Consider the following 12,667-nt stretch of genomic DNA (forward strand, 5'->3'; position numbering starts at 1 on the left):
ATTGGTAAATTTGGTGAATCAACTCTTTGCTTAATTGATTTTCAGTAAAATGATTTTTTGAAGACTAGTCATGTTCCCCAAAGACCTCCTTTTCCCAGCCGCCATCTGAAACATGTCATGTATTATGTCAAATGGGCATTGAATGGGAACTGCTAAAACGGTCTGGTATTACTAACCCCAGGAGAGACTTAGATGTCATTCCTTTTAACCATGCTGACAATCATTCTTCCCCATATGTCCTATTAAGGAAGGACATGGGCTTTAAATTATTTATTTATTTATTTATTTTTATTAAGTCTTCCATGCACGATTTCAGTATTTTCTTGACTGGGAATTATTCTTTGGATGTCCTTTCTTCTTCCTAAACTGTGTTTCATTTGTTAAAGTCCTTCTTATCTAATTCTCAGTTTATTTCTTCATACCTCCTCCCTGTCTTAGCCATATGACCATGTTCAGTTTTTGCCCATCCTTACAAACTACTTTCTTGTCACTCCGTACTTCATCAGCCATCCTTCAAGCAACTTACCATCTTATTTCTCTGTATCTTGAAAATACTATCAAATATTCACTACTTTGATTAATTACTTCTCATTAGATTCTCAACCAATTGTATTTGGCTTCCAAAATTTCATTCCACTCCTCTGGAACAGTGTCTAAGACTATCAATGGCTTCTTAATTCTTAACCCCCGTGACATTTTCCTCATACACATCCCTAAAACTGTCTGGGTAGCATTTGAATCTCCTTTCTTCTTTTGACTTTATTCTCCTAGAGTTCGCTTAACTTGTTTCTTTTCAGTTTCTTTTGTTGAACTTTGTTCTACAGTTCTCTTAAAAGAGCTGTAGTGCTCTACACAAATGCGAGTGGTATTATTGTCATTAATTTATTGATGTTTTGTTTCAAACAAAGGACTGGAGTATTGTTGTCTATATTAAGAACACACACACACACACACATACACAGAGTCAAGTGCAATAAAGAAGCCACTTGGAATTATATATGGAACACCCATCCCTGCCTGATTACTTTGGCAGCAGTAGAAAAATAAGCAGAAGTAAGTTTGTAATGGCATGAGACCCCAGGGGCCATGGAATGGAGAAGGGGCCTAGGAATCTAAGCTTGTCCTAGGAGAACTTCTTCAGTCACAGGTGGTGACAAGGTATGAGAAGGTAAATTGTCAAATTCTTGCATTTCAGATCATTATGGGGTAAACCATATTCATTTTTTCCCATTGAGATGTTGAAGTTCCAACCTCCAGCATCTCAGAGTGCAACTATATTCTGGAGATAAGATCTTTAAAGAGGTGATTGAGTTAAAAATGAGATCTTCAGAGTAGGCTTCTATTCCAATCTGACTTGTGTCCTTTTGAGAAGATTGGGATACACAGGTGGATACCAGGGAACTGTAGACAAAAGGACAATCACATGAAGGGGTAGTAAGGGGCAGCCATCTGTAAGCTAAGGAAAGAGGTCTTAGGAGAAACTAAACTCAGGACACCTTGATCTTGGAACTTCAGCTTCCAGAACTCTGAGAAAATAAATCTCTGTTGTTCAAGCCACTCTGTTCAAGAAATTTGGTGTACAGGTGTGATGTTCCTAGCAAATTGATAAGCTTAATTCCTAGGTTATCAGTTTGGCACCTTAAAGCTGAAGGGTTTTTGGTAAAAGGGATTGCACCATAACAAGATAGTCCTGCTTGGGGCAAGTAAGATCCTCTCATGTGAATATTCCCTCCTAATCAGGAGGTTCGAATTTTGTGCTATTTCCCCCCTCAATGTGCTATTTGCTTCTTTGACTCCAGCTGCTACCAGTTGTAAATAACCTTTACATATGGAGAATTGCTTATGACAGTGATCCAGCAAACATCAAAATTTGTCTCAGCAAAGAACTGAAAAGCAAAACAAAACAAAATAAAACAAAATCCTTGATGTTTGAAGTTTGTGCCCCTTTCTCCCCAAAAAAGAATTCTGCAATTCAAACAAGTTTCCTGCATCAGGATTTGTGCTAGCTTCAACAGAAGATATACTAAATTAGAATAGGGCTTTAAATTGGTTTCATGACAAAGGCTATAAATTATCCTAGGTGACTCAAATTATTCATGAGAGAGAGGAGATCTTGATTTACGCACTAGTTTTGTGTAAATTTCATTTTTGTAAAGTAAATCACTTTTCCCATTGACTCACATTACAATTCGAGATGCTCTTTATCTTCTTTTCTGAGTAATCTCCAATTGACAGAGGCTTTTTGCACCTTTTCGCAAGCATTTAATGACCTAAACGCAAACCCTTAAATGAAGCAAAGCTATGCAAGAGAGTCACACATTCCTTGAAGAATCTCAACAGACACGGAATGCCAACACTTTGGCATGGACTGTGGATTCAGAGACGCAGACTCCTGCCCTGTCTTCAAGGTGCTTACTGTCTTTGGTAGATAGAAAAATTTTTTTGAGAAGCAAATAATAAGTCACCACATGTAAATGTTCTGTGACATATATTTAGACGGTCTTACAAATTGGGCCATATAACTGTCCAAGGCAAACAAAGCTATTTAAAGTCACGAACACAGATTTTTATCAGTAAATACTATTGTAATAGAGAAAAGTACACATATTGAATTGAACTCAACTTCAATTTGTACAGAGGTGACTGGGCATTTTAAAGGAAGAATGAGAAAATATGGAGGGGCATTGGAAGGAAGAATCAACAGAGTCAGGGAAATGAAAAATGCAGAAAACAAAATGAAATGAAAAAGCAGAAAAGTGAGTTGATCCATGTGCAATGCATCTGAGTTAGATAACCGGAGCTTTCCCAACTTAGAACCTTAATCATTCCTTCAGAGACTGGGAGATAGGGGTCCTATCTAGGAGACAAGTGTTGTTTGGAAAAAAAAATGGTAACTTCTTTTGGCAAGTCTGAGTTTTCTCATGTAGACACTTATAGAGGGGCTATGGTCATCCTAGGCATGGGGCCTTCAGCTGTTAGAAGGTATGTTAGTGTTTGTCTTTTTGGCTAAGGTTGAAGAAAAGGGCTCAGAGGAGCCTGGCTAGAATTTGGTCAAGGAGAGAATCTTTGTCAAACACTACAAAGAATTTTGTCACTTGCCAGATCTGGTCTAGCATTTATCATGAAAATTAATTCACTAGAAACTAGTAATGTTTGTGCAGAAAATCTCAGTAAACTTCAATGGTCAGTTGTATAATGGAATTTTTGGAACATTGTGCCAGACTGTGAGTAGTAAGCAAGTTACTGACTTGAAATGTACAGCCAGTACTTCCATGGTCATTTTACTACTTTGGAAGGGTTGTAAAACTGGAATCAAGTGCTGTAAAAGTTTTGCTACCTAAAATGGATGTCATATCGAATGTGTACACATACATGTCATTTTTTTCCCCTGAGAGTTATTCTCACGAATTTTGAAAAACAAGTTGTAGCCCCCAAAATGATTAGAATAATATACAATGAGTTTATGGTTTCAGTCCAGTTTGCACAGATAGTATTTCTTTGAATTCAGGTTTGCTACAAACAATTTTAAGAAAATGAAATAGTTATTCAAGAGAATTCATTTTCACATAGGAAGTGTTTATTGAGCACCTAACAATGTTCATTGCATTATATTAGATTTTATAGGGTCAAGAAGCAATGCTGAGATAGAAATAAAGAAGCTCTAGCAGTTTTAAAATTTTAATTAGCTATCAGCCTTGTGGTGTGGGGATGGGTAAGGCTATCCTAGAGGATCAGGATGGACAGTTGCCATGAACAGCTAATAGCTCCATTAGGGACTAGTAATATTTGTGCAGAAAATCTCATTAAACATCGATGGCCAGTTGTGTAAGGGATTTTTTTGAATATTGTGCCAGTCTGTAAGTAGTAAGCAAGTTATTGACTTGAAATGCTTTATTTAATGGAAAGCATTACTAACGTAGAGTGAGTACTTTCCATTTTCTATTCATGTTTTTCCTCATTATTTCTCTTGGGCTAATACTGTTTGGACACAATGAACACATTAATGGTACCCACCCTTGAATGCTCTTTAGAAAAACACAAAGTATTTATTGATTCTTTATGGGTTTTTATACCTAATGAAAGCTAGTTAGAATCAACAACCTTAACAACAATGTGTTGTATTCTCCCTGCTGTTAAAAAACAGCAGGAAAACATTTTTTAAGCAAGAGAGTCATGCTGCAAGTTAGAGGCAAATGAGCACTTTCCAACAATAAGATCTGCTAAATTACTGCATTTATATCCTTTCCTTAATCCCTATTATGAAGATCACACAATGAAGAATATCTCTGTATAATGAAGACTGTTGCTAACTCGAACATGATAACACAAAGCAGGATGCCATCTGTTAGAATAATGTTGGAACCTCTAATTTTACAATTGTTGGGAGTCCATCATTACTTTTCTATTTATTTAAAATATATATTCAAAAACCTAATGCTTCCAGCTTCATAATAAGTCTTTGGTGATATGTTCTATAAAAACATGTCACTGTACTTTTCTCTGTGCTTGTCAGGCAATGTCTTTTAAAAAGGAACAAAGGAAACCTTTCATATGGGATCCAAGACATTAAATCTCGAAGAAAAAGATAGACAAAAATAGTCTATCAACTTTATTTATTTTGACTTCTGATACAAAGTGGGTATTTGGATTCCATTATATGAGTAGTGGGTTTTGGATTTCAGAGAGCTCTTTGATGTCAGAGCACCTTGAGCTTGAGTTTTCAGGCTACCACTCTTGGGGAATCTGTGACTCCAAAGTCATGGCAGACAGGTGCTCAGTTATCTCAGAGAACTGAGAAAAATGAAAAATCTTGGTCAATATCCAGCAGACTTTTCATGCTGTTGAGTATAGCTGCTGGCTAACAGAACCATGGAATGCTGACTAGTCAGTTGTTCTATGGTAGACTTTCTCAAAGCTCAATTCTACTTGGTCATTTAATTAAAATACACTTGACCAGAGGTTGAGGTCAGAGAAAGAGTGGGAGGAAATGTTCCTGCTTTAGCTTATGACCTCAGAGGAAGAAGACACTTCAGCAATCTGGTCATGGTCATGCAGTCCCTCAGAGGAGCTGGTTGGGGTTAGAATCTAGGTGTGCTAGATCTGTAGTCCATGTCTTTGCTCCTTTGTGTTATGGTGCTTCATTTTGTGAGATGTCATTCTATTTCTTCACTTTGGAGCAAATCTAAACCACTAATGAATTTCTCGCATTTATCTCAAGAGTTCAAACCATAGGGTTTTCTGTAGAACAGCTTTGGGGTTCTGTAACCAAGAGTCTGACCATTTAGCTTTCATGTCACTGTCTCTTTATTTTTTTCTCCATATTTATTTTTTATCTTCTATTTTTCTTTCTTAAATTTTTCTCCTCAAGATAGTCAATAGAAATGAGTAAAGTGAAATAGAAATAGAGTTCAATGTGCCATTTTTAATTCCTTTCTTAGGTAGTAGGGATGAACATTTCAAAGAAGGTAATAAAAATTTACAGACCCTCCCTCTTGGTTGTAATGGTGACTTCCCACAGCTCAGTGGGTTGATTGCATTTTTTAACCTCTCTTGGTTTTGGTTTCTTCAGTTCTGAGATAGAGATTACACAGTACCACTCAGTAGAATGGTAAGGAACTTGATTAATAATTGTCAACATTTTATTTTTTGCTTGGATGTCCTCATTTCTCAGTATTTCAGGGGTGAGCTACAACTTAAAGAAAACATCACCTGACATACCTAAAAGAAGTGTATTTTGTACAAAGTGCATTTCCTTGCACTCTGAGGCCTTCTCATAAAGGTTGTTATCTTTCACAGCCCAGAGGGTTGTGCTGTAGAATTACCTAATCTGACAACAGGGTGTTCCAGTATACAGATGTCTAGGGAGGCAGTGTGGTGGCAGAATGAGAGGAGTTGAGTCCAGGGGACATGCAGGGTTCAGTAGTAAATTCCCTTCCTAGATGCTAGGTGTTGGGTTCCAGGGAATCTATCTCCTTCCCAGGCTGACCTGTGTCCAAATTGGAAATTTTGTCAACAATTCTGAACGGTGGATTTTGGAGTGGTGAGAAAGTTCAGAAAACATGTCACTTTTATTTTTCTAATATTCCGTGCTTCCCTGCTGCTGGGTATGTCTTCCCGTCCATGCTCAACCACATTGGTTCCTGTTGCTCATTTGGCATTGTTGGCTTCATAAATATAAATTTTATGGTTACTTCCTTGACTCTATCTTAAATGCTTCCCACTCTGTCAGTTTCCCATGCATTTTTGAGCTATAGCCAGTTTTCTTTAACAAGCTGTAAGTTCCTTCACAGTCTGTTAAAAACTGCTATTTCTTTACTGCTGTCCTATAGACTTTTATCAATATTTCAAATCTTGTGATCACCAAGTTTCCCAAGAATAGCATCTGCAGTTAAATTAGCAGGGATAAAATTTCAAGATCTATCAATCTTCATGCTTCACGATGTAAGGAGGTCATTAACTGAGGTCAGGAGAAACTTTCCCCTGACAGTGAGTTCCTTCAGAATTAGTGCATTATGGGAACATTTACAAATTAGTCTCATTATATTTAGGAGCATCTGGTATGAACCCCTTGTCACAATCATGATTCTGGGAAGGCAATTAATAGGTTCTTGTGAAATCTCAATAACCTCCAGCCTCATTTAAAAAAGAAATTTGGATGAATTTCAGCTATTTTATGCCCAAAGCTTCCTCCCTCTATGGTTGTTAATCCAGTGGTCAAAGACTTCATCCTGAATTGTGGGTCTTGCTGTAATTGTGTAAGTAATGTGGGTTAACATGAGATGACAGTACTGTAAATTGATGTTTAGTCACTGTTATGGTTTGAAGCTGGAATGTACCCCAAAGACTCATGTGCTGAAGGCTTGGTCCTTAGTGCAGTGATGTTCAGATGTAAGGATTTGGGTAAGTGTTTGGATCATGAGGGCTCTAACCTCACCTACGTAGGGGTTAAATGGCTGAGGGACTCCCATTTAATGGGATCATTGGGAGGGGAAAATTGTAGGAGGTGGGGCTTAGATGAAGAAAACAGGTCACTGTGGGGCATGCCCTGGAAGAATTATGTCTTGACCCAGTCTTCCTACCCCTTACTTCTTGGCTGCCATGAAGTGAGTTTTCTTTTGCCATGCTCTTCTGTCTTGAAATTTCTGCTTCACTATCATCCTACACTCAGCTATAGTGCTATAGCTGAAAAGGACGGAAACTGTGAAGCAAAATAAACATTTCCCCTTTAAGTTGTGAAAAGCTGAGTAGCATAGTCACATTTATATTATGATTTCTCCCTCACCACTGGCTAGAGTTGGAAGAGGCAATAGAGATCATCTTCTTCAGCATTGTTTTGAAGCCCATTCTGTGTAGCACCACTTCTATGCCACGCTGTAAGGTATAACATGGGAGTAAAGATTTTTGGTCACATTATTGGATTAAGCTAATTTAAACACATTTATCACCACATGACTTTTCAAAAACCATAGGATATCAATGCATGGTGAGAGTCCCCCACAAGGGGCACGGTCTGCAGATTTTTCATATATATATGAACATAAGAATCTTTTTTTGTTTTGTGTTGTGGCAAATTTGATCCAACTGCATCCTCTCATTTTACAGACAAGAACTCTCAGAACCAGAGGAGGTAGGTGAGACTCGAAGTAACAATATACTGCAGAGACAGCCCCAGAAGTCTCATCTTCTGACTCCTGGGCCAGGGTTCTTCCAGCTATATTCTGCATATGTGGAGCAGATCTACAGAAAACTTCTCGAACAGAGTGTGCTTCATTTTATCCATCTTCCTTCTACAGTGCGACTGCTTTCAAGGCCGCTAGTAGGTACCACCATGTGCCTCCTACTAGTATTCCCAGACTATTTTGGAGGAATAAACTGAACTACGCTTAGGGTGGTCGATCACCCCAGTTTGCTCACAACTGAGGGTGTTCCTTGCAAAGGACTTCTGGTGCTAAACTGGTAAAATCTGCAGCCATCCAGGACAAGTTGATTACTCTAGTTATGCTTCCCTTCCATTTGCTTGAGGGATGACCATTTTGCCCGCCTCCCTTGAACTTTCTCTACCCTATTCTCTGTATCCTAAAAAAAATATTCCTTACCCTTTGGATTCCAGTTGGGATGGATCAGTGGGTGATATTAGAAGGAGGTTGGGTTATTTATTCTCCTTGTTATGGTTGTCACAGGAAGTTTGCATCCTACTTCTAAAAGTAGAACTCTGTCAGATGGCCACCATGCAAATACTCCCCACTGCTAATTGCTCTGGAATATGATTTTTGCAATTACTGGCTCCTCCTGCCCTTTCATGTCTGTGAGTGATAACAATTCCTTACTACCACTAGTCTTGGAATACTGCACAATCCCCTTTTATGTTTCCTCACCATAAGTTTATAAGCAATTTCTTTGTTATATTCACTTCAAATTACCCAGTTTGAAGGCCTCATCTGTTTCCTTCTAGGACTCTGACTGACATAGTCACTGATTGATCAATATCTCTTTGGAATTACACTAGTCATTGTCCAGGCAATGTGATGGCATGGCTTTGGAAGATGCTGTGAAAGTAAATAGATTCTGCACTTAACAAAACTTTTCCTCTACAGAGTGCTGAATTGGAAACCAGGAAAAGGAATCTTTGATCTTAGCAAAAGCCTCTAACACTAATAATTTAATAATTTTTTTCCAGGATAACTCTTTAGATTAGTGACTATTAAATTTGGAAATTCAGATAAGATAATTATGTGATAATGCTTTGGAAAGTAAGACTTTCTAGTCTTACCATCATTCTGAGACTGAAAGAAATAATTGGATACCTAATTGCCTGTATAGTGCTAAATTTTTAGATAGATATTATATAAAAGTTACAATCTGAGGCAGAAGCATACATTTGTAGGTGGAACTGGAGGGCAGAGCTGAAAGATTGGATCCCCTCCAATCCAGTCTTCTTACTTCTAGATTTGAATTTGCCAGTTGCTTGGTGTGGTCCAGGTAACAGTAAGCAGTTGATGTGGAGTGCTATCACATTACAGTTGCCATGTTCAGGAAGACAGATATGTAAAAATATTAGATTGGACTTAGATTCATTGATTCTGCAGGAGGCATATTCTCTTAATAACCATGATCCAGAATTTTATTTCCCAAACTTGAACTTGGTCATAGCTTTAGTTTAGCCTGAAAGTTGTTCCAGTTAGGTGACTTGTCCAGACTCTGTAGAGAGTTCTTTAATATTCATCCATCCATTTAACATTTATTGAGCACTATTATGAGCCAGGTACTGTGCTTGGTGCTGGTGAACTGAGACTGAGCAAAATAAGCAAGCTCTTACAGCAAGAATGTTCTAGTGGGTGAGTCTGAGAGAAATAAATGGTTTAATGAATGAAATCATTACAAACAGTAATGCCTTTAATGTGAGAGATATAAGTAAGGAACACAGAGAAAGAATGACAGGGAAGAGGCACTTTACCTTAGAGGGGACAGGGAAGTCCTCTTAAAGAAGGGCATTTAGGCTCAGAGGGAAAATGTGAAAAGGTGCCAGCAGGAAGGAATTATCCAGGAAAAAGGGACATACACAAAGGCACTTGGGCTTGCAAGAGTCAGTGAAGGGTTGAGAGGGTCTGGAGCATAAACAGCAACTGGTATAGGTTAGAGAAATGAGTGAAGAGTATGACTGGACTGTCTGAATTTGAATCATGGTTCTGGCTCTTACTAACTCTATGACCTTGAACAAGTCCCTTAACCTCTGTTCTCAGTTCCCTCATCTGTAAGATGGAGATGAGAATAGTAGCTACTATTAAGATTAATTACGTTTATCAAGTTAATATAGCACTTTGTGCACAGTAAATACTCTCATTATGTTGCCAATTCTGGTAGTGTGAGGTTGCGTAGAGGGAGACAGAAAGATATACAAGCCCAGAACATGTGCAGGACTTCATGCAGAGAAATAAGTCACAGCTAAGCTACTTTATCAAATAAAGCACACAGAACACCTTTGTCCAAGACACATCATACATGTATGCCTGGTGATGGAGTATGTGGTACATAAGTTACTGGATTTATTTTTAAAGACAAATGATGTCTTTCCTATGGGCTTTTAAATTCATTAGATGTTTACATAGGCAAATAGGACCTTTCTTTGACCCTCTCTCCTCATTCCAGCCAATAATCCACTCTGGTATATATAGATCATTTCTCTCAAGGAGATTTGAAAGTAATAGAAGTATGAGGTACTATTGATTATTTTAGTAAGTGTACCATGCCTGTCATTTTATCCTGCTTTTATACCTCATCAGAACTTAAAAGTATTTTTAGCTCCATGCAGGCATAATTGTATGTGATCTGAAAAGATCATGGAAAGAATAAGTCTGCACAAAATCTCAGATACTCCTTATAGTTTGTGTGCCAATAGAGTTAATTGCATGCTTTTTATGTAAGTTCTTTTAAGAGTGCCACTGGTTAGTATATTTTATTTTCTATTTCTTTCTATATTTTGAAGGAGAAAATACACGTCATTTTTTTATATATGTTTCTACTTACAAAACTGGAATACAAGATGGTGAGGGGAAATAGAAAGATAGCAAAAATGTCCTCAAAGCCATATGTTCAAAAATCTGCTCTAGAGAGATAAGGAACCAGAACAAATATTTTGGTGAAAACTACAAATGTGGTTACATGCCAGAAGTTTTCCAAAGCCGTTCATTACCTTGGTATGCTTTCTGCACACAGTTCTAAAATAGTTATTCTTCCCACTGCAAAATTACCTCTTTGGAATATGTTTCAGAATTGGTGTATGTTCAGGCAAACTGCCCGTTCCTAATTCAGAACTTGGGACGAATTGTGTAGAATATTGAGAATGGCATGCTTTCCACTCTTGGCCAGGAGAAAGCATACTCTAAGAACTTTGGCCAGAAAAGCCAATTGGAATAAGTAGAGTTGAAACAATGCCTTTTACTCACTTATGTTTTGAAAGTGTATATTTAACAATAGTTGTTAGAGGTATTCCATGTTGTCAGGAATCAGTGACTGTAGTCTTCAGTACTTTTCAGAAGAGTGGAGGGAAATGTGTTATTGAATAGCACATTGAATACTGAGCTTTGACAAGCTTCTTAACCTTTGTGCCCAGATTGCCATGATGCAAGGCTTTAGTTGGCCGGTTAGAACAGAATGGCTATAAATAGTCTGCTTTGATGTTTTCTAATCTTCTTACCCTGCCTCTGTACTCGCCCACTCTACCTTACTGATGTTTTTTCCATCGTTTACAGTGTTCTATGAGGTAGGAAAGAAACCCAAGGCAGTCAAAGGCAGGAAAACGTATTTTGAAGCCTTGACTTAGGTTTTCCTCACATTCCTGAACTCAGAGAGGAGGGGTAATGTGAAGTTCACAGCTGGCTATTGAACAATTCTTAACTTAAGCACTTTTAATTTCCTGTAAGTGAATGTAATGTCTGAATGATTCAAATAGCAGTTTTGGGGAAAGTATTGTATTTTAGAGTGACCAACCATTCTAAATTGACTTGGGACTGAGATGTTTTCTGGATCATGGGACTTTCAGTGCTAAAACCAAAATAACTGAGACCAATCGGTCACCCTAATAACATGATATCAAAGGACTGTTTTCTCTTTCTTTCCCCCTTTGGTCTTTCTCTCTCCCCAAGCTCCCACCATACCTGTCAGGATGGAGGAAGCCTGAGCAGATATTGTATCTGTTCCTCTCAGGTGTCCAGAGCTCTTTGCCTTTTAGGTTGGTGAGATTGGAGAATCAGTACCTTTCCTACTTCTCACAGCAATTTCACATTCTTTTTTTTTTTTTTTTTTTTTTTTTTTTGGAGTGCTGGGGATCGAACCCAGGGCCTTGTGCTTGCAAGGCAAGCACTCTACCGACTGAGCTATCTCCCCAGCCCCAATTTCACATTCTTTATAGCCTTTCCTTCTCACAATAATTCCCAGGGAGACAGCAAACGTAGATATAAACCCTACTTGACCAACTAGAAATCTGAGCTCGGAGACATTGCTGGCTACTTCCTGGGATGGCACAGTGAGACTTGACCCCAGATCCTCTCGCACAGAGGACAGTGGTTCTTTCAAGTCACCCTACTGAGTCTTACAAATTTTGCGACACGGACAGCTGGGGACTAGTCTTAGGATAAGAGTCTGAGCTATTTCTGGGGTTGGTAAATTGGATAGTGGAAAAGAACATTAGCCTGGAAGTCATGAGATTTGGGGTATGTTCCTAAGCTCTGGCCTTATAGGCATAGTGTTATAGGACAAGTCATCATCTCTCTGGATCTCATTTCTTTCAAAGAAAAATGATGAACTAGATGAACTCTTAAGATTCTTCCCAGTTCTGAACCACATTCTACCTCTTTGTCACTGCCCCTGCCCTCTTTTGGATCTCCTTGAAAATTATTTTAAGGTATTTTACCTAGATATAAAGATGTGAGATGACAGGAAATTCATAGATGGCTAGAAGCCAGACTGACTGGGTTAATGGCTAAGCCAGATCTGTTGAGGATCTCCAACATGTCCCAGATCTCCACCTTCTGGGGGATCAATCTAATAGAAGGTTTTAGTTAAGGGACTTCAGTGATACCATTCAGTCCAGATTCAATCATGTTGAGGTACTAAAAGGAAAGGGAAATAAAGAAGGTGGACATAAATACAAGAAAGGTCCATGTTATTT

This window comes from Sciurus carolinensis, chromosome 5 (assembly GCF_902686445.1).
Source record: "Sciurus carolinensis chromosome 5, mSciCar1.2, whole genome shotgun sequence".
In the NCBI taxonomy this organism is placed as follows: Eukaryota; Metazoa; Chordata; class Mammalia; order Rodentia; family Sciuridae; genus Sciurus; species Sciurus carolinensis.